Raw genomic sequence first — 19,718 nt, 5'->3', positions numbered from 1 at the left:
AGCAAACCTATACATTTTTGAAAACTAGACACCCAGGGAAACTCAGAATGGGGTGACTCAACTGCCTCTCACCAGGTTCTGTTACCCAGAATCCCTTGCAAACCTAAATAATTGACGAAAAAAACGCATTTTCCTCACATTTCTGTGGTGGAAAGTTCTGGAATCTGCATGGATCAACAAAATTCCACCCTCCCCGTGTTCCCCAAAGTCATATGAGTAAAATGGTACCTCACTTGCCTGGGTCTGCCAAGTGCCTGCGACAGGAAACGGCGCAAAACGCAACCTGGTCGCACCTCAATTTCGCAGTGCAAACTGGCCCTTTTTTGGCAAAATGCCTACCTTTCGCTTTTTTAACCCTAGCTCTGCCGGCACTTAGGGAAATCTAGCAAACCTATATATTTTTGAAAACTAGACACCCAGGGGAATTCAGGATGGGGTGACTCAACTGCCTCCCACCAGGTTCTGTTACCCAGAATCCCTTGCAAAGCTAAACAATTTACAAAAAATGCATTTTCCTCACATTTCTGTGGTGGAAAGTTCTGGAATCTGCGTGGATCAACAAATTTCCACACACCCCGCGTTCCCCCAGGTCTCCCAAAAAAATGGTACCTCACTTGCCTGGATCTGCCTAGTGCCTGCGACAGGAAACAGTGCAAAACGCAACGTGGTCGCACCTCAATTTCGCAGTGAAAACTGGCCCTTTTTTGGCAAAGTGCCTACCTTTTGTTTTGAACCCTAGCTCTGCCGGCACCTAGGGAAACCTAGCAAACCTATATATTTTTGAAAACTAGACACCCAGGGGAACTCAGAATGGGGTGACTCAACTGCCTCCCACCAGGTTCTGTTACCCAGAATCCCTTGCAAGGCTAAACAATTGACAAAAAATTGCATTTTCCTCACATTTCTGTGGTGGAAAGTTCTGTAATCTGCGTGGATCAACAAATTTCCACCCACCCCGCGTTTCCCCAGGTCTCCCAAAAAAATGGTACCTCACTTGCCTGGGTCTGCCTAGTGCCGGCGACAGGAAACAGCGCAAAACGCAACGTGGTCGCACCTCAATTTCGTAGTGAAAACTGGCCCTTATTTGGCAAAGTGCCTACCTTTCGTTTGTGAGCCCTAGCTCTGCCGGCACCTAGGGAAACCTAGCAAACCTATACATTTTTGAAAACTAGACACCCATGGGAATTCAGGATGGGGTGACTCGACTGCCTCCCACCAGGTTCTGTTACCCAGAATCCCTTGCAAAGCTAAAACATTGACAAAAAACTGCATTTTCCTCACATTTCTGTGGTGGAAAGTTCGGGAATCTGCATGTATCAACAAATTTCCACCCACCCCGCATTTCCCCAGGTCTCCCGAGAAAAATGGTACCTCACTTGTCTGGGTCTGCCTAGTGCCTGTGACAGGAAACAGCGCAAAACGCAACGTGGTCGCACCTCAATTTCGCAGTGAAAACTGGCCCTTTTTGGCAAAGTGCCTACCTTTCGTTTTTTAACCCTAGCTCTGCCGGCACTTAGGGAAACCTAGCAAATCTATACAATTTTGAAAACTAGACACCCAGGGGAATTCAGGATGGGGTGACTCAACTGCCTGCCACTAGGTTCTGTTACCCAGAATCCCTTGCAAAGCTAAATAATTTACAAAAAACTGCATTTTCCTCACATTTCTGTGGTGGAAAGTTCTGGAATCTGCGTGGATCAACAAATTTCCACACACCCCGCGTTTCCCCAGGTCTCCCAAAAGAAATGGTACCTCACTTGCCTGGGTCTGCCTAGTGCCTGCTACAGGAAACAGTGCAAAACGCAACGGGGTCGCACCTCAATTTCGCAGTGAAAACTGGCCCTTTTTGGCAAAGTGCCTACCTTTCGTTTTTTAACCCTAGCTCTGCCGCCACTTAGGGAAACCTAGCAAACCTATACAATTTTGAAAACTAGACACCCAGGGGAATTCAGGATGGGGTGACTCAACTGCCTGCCACCAGGGTCTGTTACCCAGAATCCCTTGCAAAGCTAAATAATTTACAAAAAACTGCAGTTTCCTCACATTTCTGTGGTGGAAAGTTCTGGAATCTGCGTGGATCAACAAATTTCCACACACCCCGCGTTTCCCCAGGTCTCCCAAAAGAAATGGTACCTCACTTGCCTGGGTCTGCCTAGTGCCTGCTACAGGAAACAGTGCAAAACGCAACGGGGTCGCACCTCAATTTCGCAGTGAAAACTGGCCCTTTTTTGGCAATGTGCCTACCTTTCGTTGTTGAACCCTAGCTCTGCCGGCACCTAGGGAAACCTAGCAAACCTATACATTTTTGAAAACTAGACACCCAGGGGAACTCAGAATGCGGTGACTCAACTGCCTCCCACCAGGTTCTGTTACCCAGAATCCATTTCAAGGCTAAAAAATTGACAAAAAAACGCATTTTCCTCACATTTCTGTGGTGGAAAGTTCTGGAATCTGCGTGGATGAATAAATTTCCACCCACCCCGCGTTCCCCAGGTCTCCCAAAAAAAATGGTACCTCACTTGCCTGGGTCTGCCTAGTGCCTGCGACAGGAAACAGCGCAAAACGCAACGTGGTCGCACCTCAATTTCACAGTGAAAACTGGCCCATTTTTGGCAAAGTGCCTACCTTTTGTTTTTTTAACCCTAGCTCTGCCGGCACTTAGGGAAATCTAGCAAACCTATATATTTTTGAAAACTAGACACCCAGGGGAATTCAGGATGGGGTGACTCAACTGCCTCCCACCAGGTTCTGTTACCCAGAATCCCTTGCAAAGCTAAACAATTTACAAAAAATGCATTTTCCTCACATTTCTGTGGTGGAAAGTTCTGGAATCTGCGTGGATCAACAAATTTCCACACACCCCGCGTTCCCCCAGGTCTCCCAAAAAAAATGGTACCTCACTTGCCTGGATCTGCCTAGTGCCTGCGACAGGAAACAGCGCAAAACGCAACGTGGTCGCACCTCAATTTCGCAGTGAAAACTGGCCCTTTTTTGGCAAAGTGCCTACCTTTTGTTTTGAACCCTAGCTCTGCCGGCACCTAGGGAAACCTAGCAAACCTATATATTTTTGAAAACTAGACACCCAGGGGAACTCAGAATGGGGTGACTCAACTGCCTCCCACCAGGTTCTGTTACCCAGAATCCCTTGCAAGGCTAAACAATTGACAAAAAATTGCATTTTCCTCACATTTCTGTGGTGGAAAGTTCTGTAATCTGCGTGGATGAACAAATTTCCACCCACCCCGCGTTTCCCCAGGTCTCCCAAAAAAAATGGTACCTCACTTGCCTGGGTCTGCCTAGTGCCTGCGACAGGAAACAGTGCAAAACGCAACATGGTCGCACCTCAATTTCGCAGCGAAAACTGGTCCTTTTTTGGTAAAGTGCCTACCTTTCGTTTTTGAACCCTAGCTCTGCTGGCACCTAGGAAACCTAGCAAACCTATACATTTCTGAAAACTAGACACCCAGGGGATTTCAGGATGGGGTGACTTGACTGCCTCCCACCAAGTTCTGTTACCCAGAATCCCTTGCAAAGCTAAAGGATTGACAAAAAAATAATTTTCCTCACATTTCTGTGGTGGAAAGTTCTTGAATCTGCTTGGATCAACAAATTTCCATGGACCCCGCGTTCCCCTAGGTCTCCCGAGAAAAATGGTACCTCACTTGCCTGGGTCTGCCGTGTGCCTGCGACAGGAAACAGCGCAAAACGCAACGTGGTCGCACCTCAATTTCGCAGTGAAAACTGGCCCTTTTTTGGCAAAGTGCCTACCTTTCATTTTTGAACCCTAGCTCTGCCGGCACCTAGGGAAACCTAGAAAACCTATAACTTTTTGAAAACTAGACACCCAGGGGAACACAGGATGGGGTGACTCAACTGCCTCCCACCAGGTTCTGTGACCCAGAATCCCTTGCAAAGCTAAAAAATTGACAAAGAAAACGCATTTTCCTCACATTTCTGTGGTGGAAAGTTCTGGAATCTGAGTGGACCAACACATTTCTACCCACCCCGCATTCCCCCAGGTCTCCCGAAAAAAATGGTACCTCACTTGCCTGGGTCTGCCTAGTGCCTGCGACCGGAAACAGCGCAAAGCGCAACGTGGTCGCACCTCAATTTCGCAGTGAAAACTGGCCCTTTTTTGGCAAAGTGCCTACCTTTCGTTTTTAAACCCTAGCTCTGCCGTCACCTAGGGAAATCTAGCAAACCTATACATTTCTGAAAACTAGACACCCAGGGAAATTCAGGATGGGGTGACTCAACTGCCTCCCACCAGGTTCTGTTACCCAGAATCCCCTGCAAAGCTAAAAAATTGACAAACAAATGCATTTTCCTCACATTTCTGTGGTGGAAAGTTCTGGAATCTGCTTGGATAAACAAATTTCCACGCACACTGCGGTTCCCCAGTTCTCCCGAGAAAAATGGTACCTCACTTGCCTGGGTGTGCCGTGTGCCTGCGACATGAAACAGCGCAAAACGCAACGTGGTCGCACCTCAATTTCGCAGTGAAAACTGGCGTTTTTTTGGCAAAGTGCCTACCTTTTGTTTTTGAACCCTAGCTCTGCCGGCACTTAGGGAAACCTAGCAAACCTATACCTTTTTGAAAACTAGACACCCAGGGAAACTCAGGATGGGGTGACTCAACTGCCTCCCACCAGGGTCTATGACCCAGAATCCCTTGCAAAGCTAAAAAATTGACAAACAAAATGCATTTTCCTCACACTTCTGTGGTGGAAAGTTCTGGAATCTGCGTGGATCAACAAATTTCCACCCACCCCGCGTCCCCCAGGTCTCCAAAAAAAAATGGTACCTCACTTGCCTGGGTTTGCCTAGTGCCTGCGACAGGAAACAGAGCAAAACGCAACGTGGTCGCACCTCATTTTCGCAGAGAAAACTGGCCCTATTTTGGCAAAGTGCCTACCTTTTGTTTTTGAACTCTAGCTCTGCCGGCACCTAGGGAAACCTAGCAAACCTATACATTTTTTATAGCTAGACACCCAGGGGAACTCAGGATGGGGTGACTCAACTGCCTCCCACAGGTTCTGTTACCCAGAATCCCTTGCAAAGCTAAAAAATTGACAAAGAAAATACATTTTCCTCACATCTCCGTAGTGGAATGTTCTGGAATCTGTGTGGATCAACAAATTTCCACCCACCCCACGTTCCCCCAGGTCTCCCGAAAAAAATGGTACCTCACTTGACTGGGTCTGCCTAGTGCCTGCGACCGGAAACAGCGCAAAACACAACGTGGTCGCACCTCAATTTCGCAGTGAAAACTGGCCCTTTTTTGGCAAAGTGCCTACCTTTCGTTTTTAAACCTTAGCTCTGCCGTCACCTAGGGAAACCTAGCAAACCTATACATTTCTGAAAACTAGACACCCAGGGGAATTCAGGATGTGGTGACTCAACTGCCTCCCACCAGGTTCTGTTACCCAGAATACCAAAAAAATTGACCAAAAAAATGCATTTTCCTCACATTTCTGTGGTGGAAAGTTCTGGAATCTGCGTGGATCAACACATTTCCACCCATCCAGTGTTCCCCCAGGTCTCCCGATAAAAATGGTACCTCACTTGCGTGGGTAGGCATAGTGGCTGCAACAGGAAAAGGCCCAAATCGTACGGTGGAGACTTAAAAATAACATAGCAAAACTACCTTATTTTTGGGGGGCACCTGAGTTTTTGGCCCGGGGTTTGGCGGCAAACGTGGGGAACTACCAAACCCAAACAGTTCTGAAAACTAAACACCCGGGGGAGTCCAGGGAGGTATGGCATGCATAGTTGCCCCATTGTATTCCTACCCAGAATTCGATGCAAACCTTAAAATTAGGTAAAAAAAACACTTTTCCATACATTTTTGCGTGGGATCTCCGTGTCGGCACAAATGTCCTACCACCCAGCATTCCCCCTGTTCTCCCGAGTAAAATTATACCTCACTTGTGTGGGTGGGCCAAAGCAGAACAGGCCAAAAATGTCTTTTTAAGAAATTGGAGCGTTCGGGATTGACAAATAAAACACTGAGAATTCTACTGTTTTGGGGTCATCCTAGTCACAGGCCTTTGGGCCACCCACACAACTGAGATATCATTTTACTCGGGAGAACAAGGGGAACACAGGGTGGTAGGACATTTGTGCCGGCACGTAGATCCCTTGCAAAAATGTATGGAAAAGTGTTTTTTCACCTAATTTTAAGGTTTGCAGGAAATTCTGGGTAGGAAACGTTGGGGGACCCACGCATGCCATACCTCCCTGGACTCCACCGGGTGTCTAGTTTTCAGAACTGTTTGGGTTTGGTAGTTTCCAAAGATGGCCGCGGAGCCCCGAGCCAAAAACTCATGTGCCCCCCCAAAAAATAAGGTCGTTTTGCTAAAGGTAATTTTTAAGTCTCCACCATATGATTTGGGCCTTTTCCTGTTGCAGCCACTATGCCTACCCACGCAAGTGAGGTACCATTTTTATCGGGAGTCCTGGGGGAAAGCTGGGTGGGAGGAAATGTTTGTGAGCCCAGTGATGCTACGCTTTCCCACACAAAAATGTGTGAAAAATCAGATTTTTTTCAGATAAAATTGAGGTTTGCAAGGGATTCTGGGTAATGGAACGTTGGAGGATCCAGGCAATTTTGCCTATGTCAAAACCACTAGCTTTTGCAAGGGGGGGTTACCTGGGTTTTTGGCCCCGTGCTAGACTGCCATCTAGGGAAACCTACCAAACCCACACATTTCTGAAAAGTAGACACCCGGGGGCTTTCCCCAGGTCTCCCAAAAAAAATGGTACCTCACTTGCCTGGGTCTGCCTAGTGCCTGCGACAGGAAACAGTGCAAAACGCAACATGGTCGCACCTCAATTTCGCAGCGAAAACTGGTCCTTTTTTGGTAAAGTGCCTACCTTTCGTTTTTGAACCCTAGCTCTGCCGGCACCTAGGAAACCTAGCAAACCTATACATTTCTGAAAACTAGACACCCAGGGGATTTCAGGATGGGGTGACTTGACTGCCTCCCACCAAGTTCTGTTACCCAGAATCCCTTGCAAAGCTAAAGGATTGACAAAAAAATCATTTTCCTCACATTTCTGTGGTGGAAAGTTCTAGAATCTGCTCGGATCAACAAATTTCCACGCACCCCGCGTTCCCCCAGGTCTCCCGAGAAAAATGGTACCTCACTTGCCTGGGTCTGCCGTGTGCCTGCGACAGGAAACAGCGCAAAATGCAACGTGGTCGCACCTCAATTTCGCAGTGAAAACTGGCCCTTTTTTGGCAAAGTGCCTACCTTTCGTTTTTGAACACTAGCTCTGCCGGCACCTAGGGAAACCTAGCAAACCTATACCTTTTTGAAAACTAGACACCCAGGGGAACTCAGGATGGGGTGACTCAACTGCCTCCCACCAGGTTCTGTGACCCAAAATCCCTTGCAAGGCTAAAATATTGACAAAAAAACACATTTTCCTCACATTTCCGTAGTGGAATGTTCTGGAATCTGTGTGGATCAACGAATTTCCACCCACCCCGCGTTTCCCCAGGTCTCCCGAAAAAAATGGTACCTCACTTGCCTGGGTCTGCCTAGTGCCTGCGGAAGGAAACAGTGCAAAACGCAACGTGGTCGCACCTCATTTTCGCAGTGAAAATTGTCCCTTTTTTGGCAAAGTGCCCACCTTTCGTTTTTTAACCCTAGCTCTGCCGGCACCTAGGGAAATCTAGCAAACCTATACCTTTTTGAAAACTAGACACCCAAGGGAATTCAGGATGGGGTGACTCAACTGCCTCCCACCAGGTTCTGTTACCCAGAATCCCCTGCAAAGCTAAAAAATTGACAAAAAATGCATTTTCCTCACATTTCTGTGGTGGAAAGTTCTTGAATCTGCTTGGATCAACAAATTTCCATGGACCCCGCGTTCCCCTAGGTCTCCCGAGAAAAATGGTACCTCACTTGCCTGGGTCTGCCGTGTGCCTGCGACAGGAAACAGCGCAAAACGCAATGTGGTCGCACCTCAATTTCGCAGTGAAAACTGGCCCTTTTTTGGCAAAGTGCCTACCTTTCATTTTTGAACACTAGCTCTGCCGGCACCTAGGGAAACCTAGAAAACCTATAACTTTTTGAAAACTAGACACCCAGGGGAACACAGGATGGGGTGACTCAACTGCCTCCCACCAGGTTCTGTGACCCAGAATCCCTTGCAAAGCTAAAAAATTTACAAAGAAAATGCATTTTCCTCACATTTCTGTGGTGGAAAGTTCTGGAATCTGAGTGGACCAACAAATTTCTACCCACCCCGCATTCCCCCAGGTCTCCCGAAAAAAATGGTACCTCACTTGCCTGGGTCTGCCTAGTGCCTGCGACCGGAAACAGCGCAAAGCGCAACGTGGTCGCACCTCAATTTCGCAGTGAAAACTGGCCCTTTTTTGGCAAAGTGCCTACCTTTCGTTTTTAAACCCTAGCTCTGCCGTCACCTAGGGAAACCTAGCAAACCTATACATTTCTGAAAACTAGACACCCAGGGAAATTCAGGATGGGGTGACTCAACTGCCTCCCACCAGGTTCTGTTACCCAGAATCCCCTGCAAAGTTAAAAAATTTACAAACAAATGCATTTTCCTCACATTTCTGTGGTGGAAAGTTCTGGAATCTGCTTGGATAAACAAATTTCCACGCACCCCGCGGTTCCCCAGTTCTCCCGAGAAAAATGGTACCTCACTTGCCTGGGTCTGCCGTGTGCCTGCGACATGAAACAGCGCAAAACGCAACGTGGTCGCACCTCAATTTCGCAGTGAAAACTGGCGCTTTTTTGGCAAAGTGCCTACCTTTTGTTTTTGAACCCTAGCTCTGCCGGCACTTAGGGAAACCTAGCAAACCTATACCTTTTTGAAAACTAGACACCCAGGGAAACTCAGGATGGGGTGACTCAACTGCCTCCCACCAGGTTCTATGACCCAGAATCCCTTGCAAAGCTAAAAAATTGACAAACAAAACGCATTTTCCTCACACTTCTGTGGTGAAAAGTTCTGGAATCTGCGTGGATCAACAAATTTCCACCCACCCCGCGTTCCCCCAGGTCTCCCAAAAAAAATGGTACCTCACTTGCCTGGGTTTGCCTTGTGCCTGCGACAGGAAACAGAGCAAAACGCAACGTGGTCGCACCTCATTTTCGCAGTGAAAACTGGCCCTATTTTGGCAAAGTGCCTACCTTTTGTTTTTGAACCCTAGCTCTGCCGGCACCTAGGGAAACCTAGCAAACCTATACATTTTTTATAGCTAGACACCCAGGGGAACTCAGGATGGGGTGACTCAACTGCCTCCCACAGGTTCTGTTACCCAGAATCCCTTGCAAAGCTAAAAAAGTGACAAAGAAAATGCATTTTCCTCACATCTCCGTAGTGGAATGTTCTGGAATCTGTGTGGATCAACAAATTTCCACCCACCCCACGTTCCCCCAGGTCTCCCGAAAAAAATGGGACCTCACTTGCCTGGGTCTGCCTAGTGCCTGCGACCGGAAACAGCGCAAAACGCAACGGGGTCGCACCTCAATTTCGCAGTGAAAACTGGCCCTTTTTTGGCAAAGTGCCTACCTTTCGTTTTTAAACCTTAGCTCTGCCGTCACCTAGGGAAACCTAGCAAACCTATACATTTCTGAAAACTAGACACCCAGGGGAATTCAGGATGGGGTGACTCAACTGCCTCCCACCAGGTTCTGTTACCCAGAATACCAAAAAAATTGACCAAAAAATGCATTTTCCTCACATTTCTGTGGTGGAAAGTTCTGGAATCTGCGTGGATCAACACATTTCCACCCATCCAGTGTTCCCCCAGGTCTCCCGATAAAAATGGTACCTCACTTGCGTGGGTAGGCATAGTGGCTGCAACAGGAAAAGGCCCAAATCGTACGGTGGAGACTTAAAATTAACTTATAGCAAAACTACCTTATTTTTGGGGGGCACCTGAGTTTTTGGCCCGGGGTTTGGCGGCAAACGTGTGGAACTACCAAACCCAAACAGTTCTGAAAACTAAACACCCGGGGGAGTCCAGGGAGGTATGGCATGCATAGTTGCCCCATTGTATTCCTACCCAGAATTCGATGCAAACCTTAAAATTAGGTAAAAAAACACTTTTCCATACATTTTTGCGTGGGATCTCTGTGTCGGCACAAATGTCCTACCACCCAGCATTCCCCCTGTTCTCCCGAGTAAAATTATACCTCACTTGTGTGGGTGGGCCAAAGCAGAACAGGCCAAAAATGTCTTTTTAAGAAATTGGAGCGTTCGGGATTGACAAATAAAGCACTGAGAATTCTACTGTTTTGGGGTCATCCTAGTCACAGGCCTTTGGGCCACCCACACAACTGAGATATCATTTTACTCGGGAGAACAAGGGGAACACAGGGTGGTAGGACATTTGTGCCGGCACGTAGATCCCTTGCAAAAATGTATGGAAAAGTGTTTTTTTACCTAATTTTAAGGTTTGCAGGAAATTCTGGGTAGGAAAACGTTGGGGGACCCACGCATGCCATACCACCCTGGACTCCACCGGGTGTCTAGTTTTCAGAACTGTTTGGGTTTGGTAGTTTCCAAAGATGGCCGCGGAGCCCCGAGCCAAAAACTCATGTGCCCCCCCAAAAAATAAGGTAGTTTTGCTAAAGGTAATTTTTAAGTCTCCACCATACGATTTGGGCCTTTTCCTGTTGCAGCCACTATGCCTACCCACGCAAGTGAGGTACCATTTTTATCGGGAGTCCTGGGGGAACGCTGGGTGGGAGGAAATGTTTGTGAGCCCAGTGATGCTACGCTTTCCCACACAAAAATGTGTGAAAAATCAGATTTTTTTCAGATAAAATTGAGGTTTGCAAGGGATTCTGGGTAATGGAACGTTGGAGGATCCAGGCAATTTTGCCTATGTCAAAACCACCAGCTTTTGCAAGGGGGGGTTACCTGGGTTTTTGGCCCCGTGCTATACTGCCATCTAGGGAAACCTACCAAACCCACACATTTCTGAAAAGTAGACACCCGGGGGCTTTCAAAGAGGTATAGCTTGCGTGGATCCTCCAACGTTCCTTTACCCAGAATCCCTTGCAAACTTCAATTTTAGCTGAAAAAAAGCAGTTTTTTCACACATTTTTTTGTGGGAATGCGTGGCATCACTGGGCTCACACAAATTTCCTCCCACCCAGCGTTCCGCCAGGTCTCCCGATAAAAAGGGTACTTCACTTGCGTGGGTGGCTCAAGGACTCGCAACAGGCAAGGGCCCAAAACCTAATGAGGCGACATCAAAATTACCTATCACACACCAACCTGGTTTTGCAAGGAGGTTCCCAAGAGTTTTTGGCCCGGGGCTCGGCGGCCATCTAGGGAAACCTACCTAACCCACACATTTCTGAAAACTAGACACCCTGGGGAGTCCAGCGAGGTATGGCATGCGTGGGTCCCCCAACGTTTTCCTACTCAGAATTCCGTGCAAACCTTAAAATTAGGTTAAAAAAACAATTTTCCATACATTTTTGCGTGGGATCTCTGTGCCGACTCAAATGTCCTACCACCCAGCGTTCCCCTTGTTCTCCTGAGTAAAATGATACCTCACTTGTGTGGGTGGTCCAAAGGCCTGTGACTAGGGTGACCAAAAAACAGTAGAACTCTTGGTGCTTTATTTGTCAATCCCGAATGCTACAATTTTTTAAAATACATTTTTAGCCTGTTCTGCTTTGGGCACCCACACAAGTGAGGTATCATTTTACTCGGGAGACCTGGAGGAACGCTGGGTGGGAGGAAATTTGTGTGAGCCCAGTGATGCCACGCTTTCCCACACACAAATGTGTGAAAAATCTGATTTTTTTCAGATAAAATTGAGGTTTGCAAGGGATTCTGGGTAATGGAACGTTGGAGGATCCAGGCAATTTTGCCTATGTCAAAACCACCAGCTTTTGCAAGGGGGGTTTCCTGGGTTTTTGGCCCCGTGCTAGACTGCCATCTAGGGAAACCTACCAAACCCACACATTTCTGAAAAATAGACACCCGGGGGCTTTCAAAGAGGTATAGCTTGCGTGGATCCTCCAACGTTCCTTTACCCAGAATCCCTTGCAAACCTCAATTTTAGCTGAAAAAAAGCAGTTTTTTCACACATTTTTGTGTGGGAATGCGTGGCATCACTGGGCTCACACAAATTTCCTCCCACCCAGCGTTCCCTCAGGTCTCCCGATAAAAAGGGTACCTCACTTGCGTGGGTGGCTCAAGGACTCGCAACAGGCAAGGGCCCAAAACCTAATGAGGCGACATCAAAATTACCTATCACACACCAACCTGGTTTTGCAAGGAGGTTCCCAGGAGTTTTTGGCCCGGGGCTCGGCGGCCATCTAGGGAAACCTACCTAACCCACACATTTCTCAAAACTAGACACCCGGGGGAGTCCAGCGAGGTATGGCATGCGTGGGTCCCCCAACGTTTTCCTACCCAGAATTCCGTGCAAACCTTAAAATTAGGTTAAAAAAACAATTTTCCATACATTTTTGCATGGGATCTCTGTGCCGACTCAAATGTCCTACCACCCAGCGTTCCCCTTGTTCTCCCGAGTAAAATGATACCTCACTTGTGTGGGTGGGCCAAAGGCCTGTGACTAGGGTGACCCCAAAACAGTAGAACTATTGGTGCTTTATTTGTCAATCCCGAATGCTACAATTTTTTAAAATACATTTTTAGCCTGTTCTGCTTTGGGCACCCACACAAGTGAGGTATAATTTTACTCGGGAGAACAAGGAGAACGCTGGGCTGTAGGACATTTGTGCCGGCACGGAGTTTCCACGGAAAAATATTTGAAAAAAGTGTTTTTTTTTACCAAAAAATGAGGTTTGCAGGGAATTCCATTCGGCCAGATGGGCCTTCAAATAGGGCTGAGACCAATGGGGATTAGGTGAGGTTTTCCACCAAGACACTGGTTATATTTTTGGATGTTTTTTCCTGCCAGCCCGCTTTGGTGCCAGGCGGTCTTTTGGTCCTTACTGTACCCCCCTCACACGGGGGCAGTAAGGACAAAAAAAGACCGACTGGCACCAAGGGGGGGCGGGCAGTAAAAAACATCCAAAAATATAACCACCTTTGGAAGCAAGCCTTGCCCAAGGGCTCACTTCCACAAAACTCAATTCCTAGGGCCTAGTGGGCCAAAAATCAGAAAAGAAAAGGGCCAATTCGCCCCCAGGGGGGTGGGGGTGGAGCACAAAAACATTCCTAAAAAATTTCCCCTCTAGGAAGCGAACCTTGCCCAAGGGGTCGCAGCCATTACAAACAAAAAAATCCCTGGTGTCTAGTGGCGTTTTTCTGCCCCCCCCCCGGGGGCAAAAAGGCTGGAAAAAACAGACCTATTTGCCCCGGGGGGGGGAGAAAATGTAAATCTACATTTGCCCCCCACCTGGAAGTGACCCTTGCACAAGGGGTCACTTCCATTGCAATGAAAACAATCCCTGGTGCCTAGTGGCATTTTCTGCCCCCCCCTGGGTGCAAAACGGGCAAAAAAACGGGCCGATTTCCCCCCTGGGGGCAGAAAATCAGAAACATAATTATCCCCCACCTGGAAGCGACCCTTGCCCAAGGGGTCGCTTCCAATGCACAAAAAATGCCCCATAACGTATCTCTGGTGCTAGTGGGGATTTTCTGCCTCCCCCCTGGGGGCAAAACGGCCAAAAAAAGGGACGATTTGCCCCCAGGGGGGGGCAGAAAATCAAAAACATAATTATCCCCCACCTGGAAGCAAACCTTGCCCAGGGGGTCGCTTCCAATGCACAAAAACATGCCCCATAACATATCCCTGGTGCTAGTGGGGATTTTCTGCCACCCATGGCGGCAAAACAGCCGAAAAAATTGGCAGATTTGCCCCCAGGAGGGGCAGAAAATAAAAAACCTAATTATCCCCCACCTGGAAGCGACCCTTGCCCAAGGGGTCGCTTCCAATGCACAAAAAATGCCCCATAACGTATCTCTGGTGCTAGTGGGGATTTTCTGCCCCCCCCTGAAGGCAAAACGGCTGAAAAAACAGGCCGATTTGCCCCCAGGGGGGGCAGAAAATCAAAAACATAATTATCCCCCACCTGGAAGCGACCCTTGCCCAAGGGGTCGCTTCCTACAAACTAAATTTAAATCCCTGGTGCTAGTGGGGGCATTTCTGCCGCACGATCGCGACGCTGTGCGCGATCGTGAGGCAGAAATGCCCTGCAAAGAGACATCAGGGGAGAGGAAAATCTTTTTCCTCTCCCCTGATGCCTCCTTGCGGCCCCAAACCTCCCCCAGACACAGAAACACGTACCTGTTCCAACGACGCTCAGGAAGCAAATGGCTTCCCGAGCGCCGGGGACTCCCTGATGACGTCAGCACGCACTGTGCGCCCTGACGTCACGGGATTCCCATGGGAGGGCGCGGGGGGCAGCGGAAGCTCTTCCGCTGCCATCCCCATACCTGCGGCTGAGATCAGAAACCCACAGGGGGAGCGCCAGCGCTTCCCCTGAGGGAGGGGCTCATGACGAGCTGGGCTCGTCATCAGCACACGACCAGTGTGTGCCATGACGAGCCCAGCTCGTCATCAGCTTGGAAGGGGTTAATCTCTTTAGGTAAATTAGCTCCTTTTCTTATTTTTTTTATTTTCAGTCTATATTATCTCATGTTTAACTTTCAAAGCTCTTTTTCTTGGACTTCTTCTTTGCTTTACTTCTCCTTCACGTTCATCAGACTCTGTTTCAGATCGTATTTCACTTCCTCTTATCTTGAACCTTATGATTTCAGGTTTTACATCTAAATCTTGATCCTCTATTGTTAATTCAGTTCTTTCTAGAGGAATTTTATCAGAGCTGGTGCTTGGGGTCTCATCCTCACCATGAATTATTTCTGTTTCACCAGTCTCAATGTCAATGTTTTGCTTCTCAGACCTGTTCAGCTTGGTTTGCAGTGACCTCAATTTCACGAGAATCAATTTGCTTTTTCTCAGATTCCAAACTGTTTTTGAATATTCCCAGATGTCAACTTACAGGTCGATCTTCAAGATCTGGAACTTCTATTTTTTCAGTTTCTGCTTTAGATGCCAAACTGGTGTCTGATATCTCCAGATGTCGACTTACAGGTCGAGCTTCTGAATCTGGAACTCTGTTTGATTCACTTTCTGTATCAGAATCTGAACTAGTATTTGTTTCTTCCAGATGTCGACTCACTTGTCGCTCTTCTGGTTCTGGGACTTTGATTGTATGGGTAGCATGAATCCACTTTTTCACACCTGCACATGTCACTGCTGTGGTGGTAACCAGGATCACTTGGCGTGGTTTGTCCCAGTGATGAACCAGGCAATTTTTTCTTCTGTGTATTTTAATGCATATCCAATCTCCACGGCTCAGATCATGAGCTGGGTGTCTTTCAAGAGTACTCGCATCAGTTCCAACCTGGTGAAACACAGATTTTACCACATCAGCCAAGCCCTTACAATAGTCCAGAATAAGTTCATCAGTTATAGTCAGCAGTTTGTTGACAGGTACAAATGCTTGTCTCATCATTCGTCCCATCAGTATCTCATGAGGACTCAAATCTGTTTTCCTGTCAGGTATGCTTCTTAAGGTCATTAGGACAGGCAGCAAAGCATCCAGCCATTTGAGTCCTGTGGCCAAACACATTTTTCCAAGTCTGTTTTTGATTGTTCCATTCACTTGTTCAACCACCCCGGAAGCCTCTGGTCTATAGGCACAATGCAATTTCTGTTGAATGTCCAATGCTTCACATATTAGCTGAATTATTTCATTCTGAAAGTGACTTCCTCTGTCTTGTCTGTTTTAATGGTCACTGGAAAACCATATCTAGTAATAAATTCCCTCAGCAGAAGTTTTGCTACTGTAACTCCATCATTTATCCTGGTTTGATACACCTCCACCCAACGAGAAAATAAGCAAACAATCACTAAAACATATCTCAATCTGTTACATGGTGGCATTTTGATAAAGTCAAGTTGCATTCTGGTAAAAGGACCTCCCTCTCGCCCTATTGATCCCAGACTTACAAGGGTTTTTCTTCCCTGTATTCAACTGTTGACATATAAGACATCTTTGACAAAGGCTTTCAGCTATGATCCGAAATTTAGGATTATACCAAGTTTGTTTGAAAAGTCTAATCATTGCATCTCTGCCAATGTGTGCTTGTCCATGGTACATCCGTGCCATATTAGAGATCATGCTATCAGGCATAACTGGTCTTTCATCCCCGTAAACCCAAACTTCATCTTCCTCTCTTTGTCTACACACTGCTTTTTTTACATCCATCTTTTTCCTCCTCACCTGCTTCTTCTTGTAATTGTCTCACTTCCTGCCAAGTCTCAACTATGTTAGTAAGCATTAAAGGACAAGAAACATGTTCTTTTCGCTTTCCCGATTCATAGATGTCATGTGCCTAGCACAATATTGAGCTTTTGCATCTGCAAACTTGTTTCCTTCAGTGATGTAATCATCTCCATTGTGGTGAGCAGCACACTTTACAACTGCAATCATTTTAGGCAGCTATATCGCCTCAAGCAACATTTTCACAAACTCACTGTTTCGGATTGGAGACCTTGAAGGAGTCATGTATCCCCTCTGTGACCAGATTTGGCCAAAGTCATGCCCAACTCCGAACCCATACTGGTTATCAGTAATTACAGTAAATCTGACATTCTTTCCCAGTTTACAAGCTTGAATCAAAGCAATCAACTTAGCAACTTGGGCTGAACGTATTCCTTTCAAGCAAGATGCCTCCATTATAGTTGCCACTATGCATACAGCATATGCAGCACTCAAAACTCCTTCATCTGTTCTCAAACATGATCCATCCACAAACATCACATAATCTGATCCTTCCAGAGGTTCATCTTTAATGTCAGGTATTGGTTTTGTACAGTACTCAAGCACATCCAAACATTTATGATCAATGCCATTTTTTACTTTAGCATCTAATACATCAGGCAATAAGGTGGACGGATTCACATTTATACTTCTTGCAATCGTCACATTGTCTGCACACGAAATCACTTTTTCATATCTGGTCAAATGAATATTGGTCATAAACTGGGTCTTGGTATGGGTCAGAAGTATTTCAACTGAATGTGGAACGTATACGTTAACAGGATATCCATCACAATACCTTCACTCTGTTCCATACTCATGCTTTTTTATTTTTATATATATTTTTATTGCAAAATTGTAGAGTATACAACCATGTCGCTCCTCACTCTTGCCTCCAGCTTGCTTTTTGTAGCAGCTGCCAATTACAATAACACACTGCCAGTTGGTCCACAACCCTGAGGTCGGGCGGCATTAATCAAAAATCTTCTAGATGCATACAGGCATACAAGCGAGTGCAACCCTAGAACATGAGGGTCTCGTGTCCACATTTCTATTTCACCCTTCCCCCCGCCCCCCAACATGTAAACAAGAATGAGCCCTAGGAATCAACATCAAATTATCAGTACAACTACTGCGTAGCATTCCTTACCCTGTCTCCCTTCATTCCACTCCCCTCCTATAGTAGGCAGCAATCACGTGGCGATGAGTGCACTACATAGCGGTACCAAGCTAAAAGTGGGCAGCTCCGTGAATATAAAAAGTAGACAAAGGGTCTGCATTCCACAGTGGTCCTAGTCATATATTGCGCCCCTTGATCATTCAATTCCACTAGTGAACCCCCCTACCCCCATCCCATACATTACTCCGGTGTTTTACAGCCATCTGCCAACAGTGTGTTCCATACTCATGCTTATAGCAGCTACAGCTTTCAGGCATCCAGGTAATGCTTTTGCTACTGGATCTAAAATAGCTCAAAAGTATGCTATTGGTCGTCTCATTCTTCCATGCATTTGTGTTAAGACTGAAAGTGCACACCCATCTCTTTCACTGCAATACGGTTCAAATTATTTCTCATAATCAGCCATGCCTAGCACTGGCTCTTCACACAAACTGTTTTTCAATTGTTCAAAAGCTTCCATCTCTTTTTCAGTCAGCATTATAGGGTCTGTCATATCCCCTTTGGTTAAGCGCTGCAAATGTTTTGCAATCAATTCGAATTTACTTATCCACTGTCAGCAATAACCAACTATTCCAAGGAACATTTTCACCTGTTTCTGTGTATTTGGGGGACTCATTCCTTTAATAATCCTAATTCTTTCAGTGGTCAGTTTTTACATCCCTTTTTCAATCTTATGACCTAGATACTGTACTTCTTGTTGACAGAACTGTAATTTTGATGGAGACACTTTATGTCCTCCTTCTGCCAAGTGGTTTAATAATGCAATAGTATCAGAAATGCAAGCTTCTTTTGGTCCTTGATGCTACTAATAGGTCATCAATATATTTTTATTTATTTTTAGGTTTTTATAGAGCGCGTAGTCACCCAAAAGTATCCCAGCGCTAAACCTCAGGCTCCTAAAGGTTGAAGGAGGGGGATGTCGACAACTTTAAGGGAAGAGTAGGGTTTTAAGGGACTTCCTGAATCGCAGGAGGTTTGGTTCCAATCTGAGACTCGGGGGGAGTGCGTTCCATTTTTTTGCTGTATTAACTGAGAAGCGGCGGCCACCTGCGCGGGCCTTCTTCACCCTGGGAATCATGATAAGGTTTCCATGTTCTGACCGAAGCGCTCTCGTAGGTCTGTAGGGTGTGATCCAGGTGTTGAGGATAGGTGGGCCTGCGTTGTGCAGTGCCTTGTGGGCCAGACAAAGGGCCTTGAATGTTACTCTTTCCCTAATCGGGAGCCAGTGTAGTTTCCTCAGTGCAGGTTTGGCTGATGTTCTGGCTGGAGTATTCGTAAGTAGTCGGGCTGCGGCATTCTGGGTTTTTTGCAATGTTTGGAGAGTGGATTCCGGTGCTCCCAGGTAAATGGCGTTGCTGTAGTCCAGCCTGGCCAAAATTAGGCCTTGGATCAGCAGTAGTCTGGACTGGAATGGGAGTAGGGAGAGCACCTTTCTGCAAGATCTGAGTAGGCCATAGCAGATGCCGGCCGTTTTTCTTGCCTGTGTTCTGAAGGTGAGATCTGTCTCTAACCATACTCCCAGACTCTTAACTTCCGTCTTGGGGGCAGGGGGTTCACCCATACAGGCGGGCCAGATGTTTGGCGGAAGATTCATGGTTTTGTGTCCTATATATATTGAACCAAAACAACATTTTCAGGCATTTCTTCAATATCTGATTAAAAATGGAAGGACTTTCAGTGTACCCTTGAGGAATTCGGCATCATGCCAAAATATGCTTGCCAAACCTGAAGGCAAAAATTGGTTGGTTGTCAGGGTGTAATGGGATTGTAAAGAATGCATTGCACAAATCAATGACTGTGTACCATTCTACATCATGTGGAATTTGGTATAATATTAGCGCTGGATTTGGCACAATTGTACAACAGGGAACAACAATTATATTTACCTTTCTTAAATCTTGCCCTATTCGAAAGGTTTCATTTGGCTTTTCTCAGCCCCATTATAGGTGAATTACATGGACTGCTCATTATTTCTTTCAAAATTCCTTGTTCATTCATTTTATTAATTACTGGGGTTACTCCTTCAATGATTTCTGGTGTCAATTTATATTGTGGGGTATTTGGATAAACTGCATCTTCTTTTACAGTTATCTTCACAGGATGTACTCCTTTCATTAGACCTATATCTTCTCCTGCCCACACTTCATTTTTTACTGTGTCCTTAAATTCAATAGGAATCTTTTCTTTATCAAACACAGGAAACGTTTCGCTTTTTTCTGGATCAATTATTGACATGG

The sequence above is a fragment of the Lissotriton helveticus genome, chromosome 4_1 (assembly GCF_964261635.1).
Source record: "Lissotriton helveticus chromosome 4_1, aLisHel1.1, whole genome shotgun sequence".
Taxonomy (NCBI): Eukaryota; Metazoa; Chordata; class Amphibia; order Caudata; family Salamandridae; genus Lissotriton; species Lissotriton helveticus.
This window is presented reverse-complemented; position numbering follows the sequence as displayed.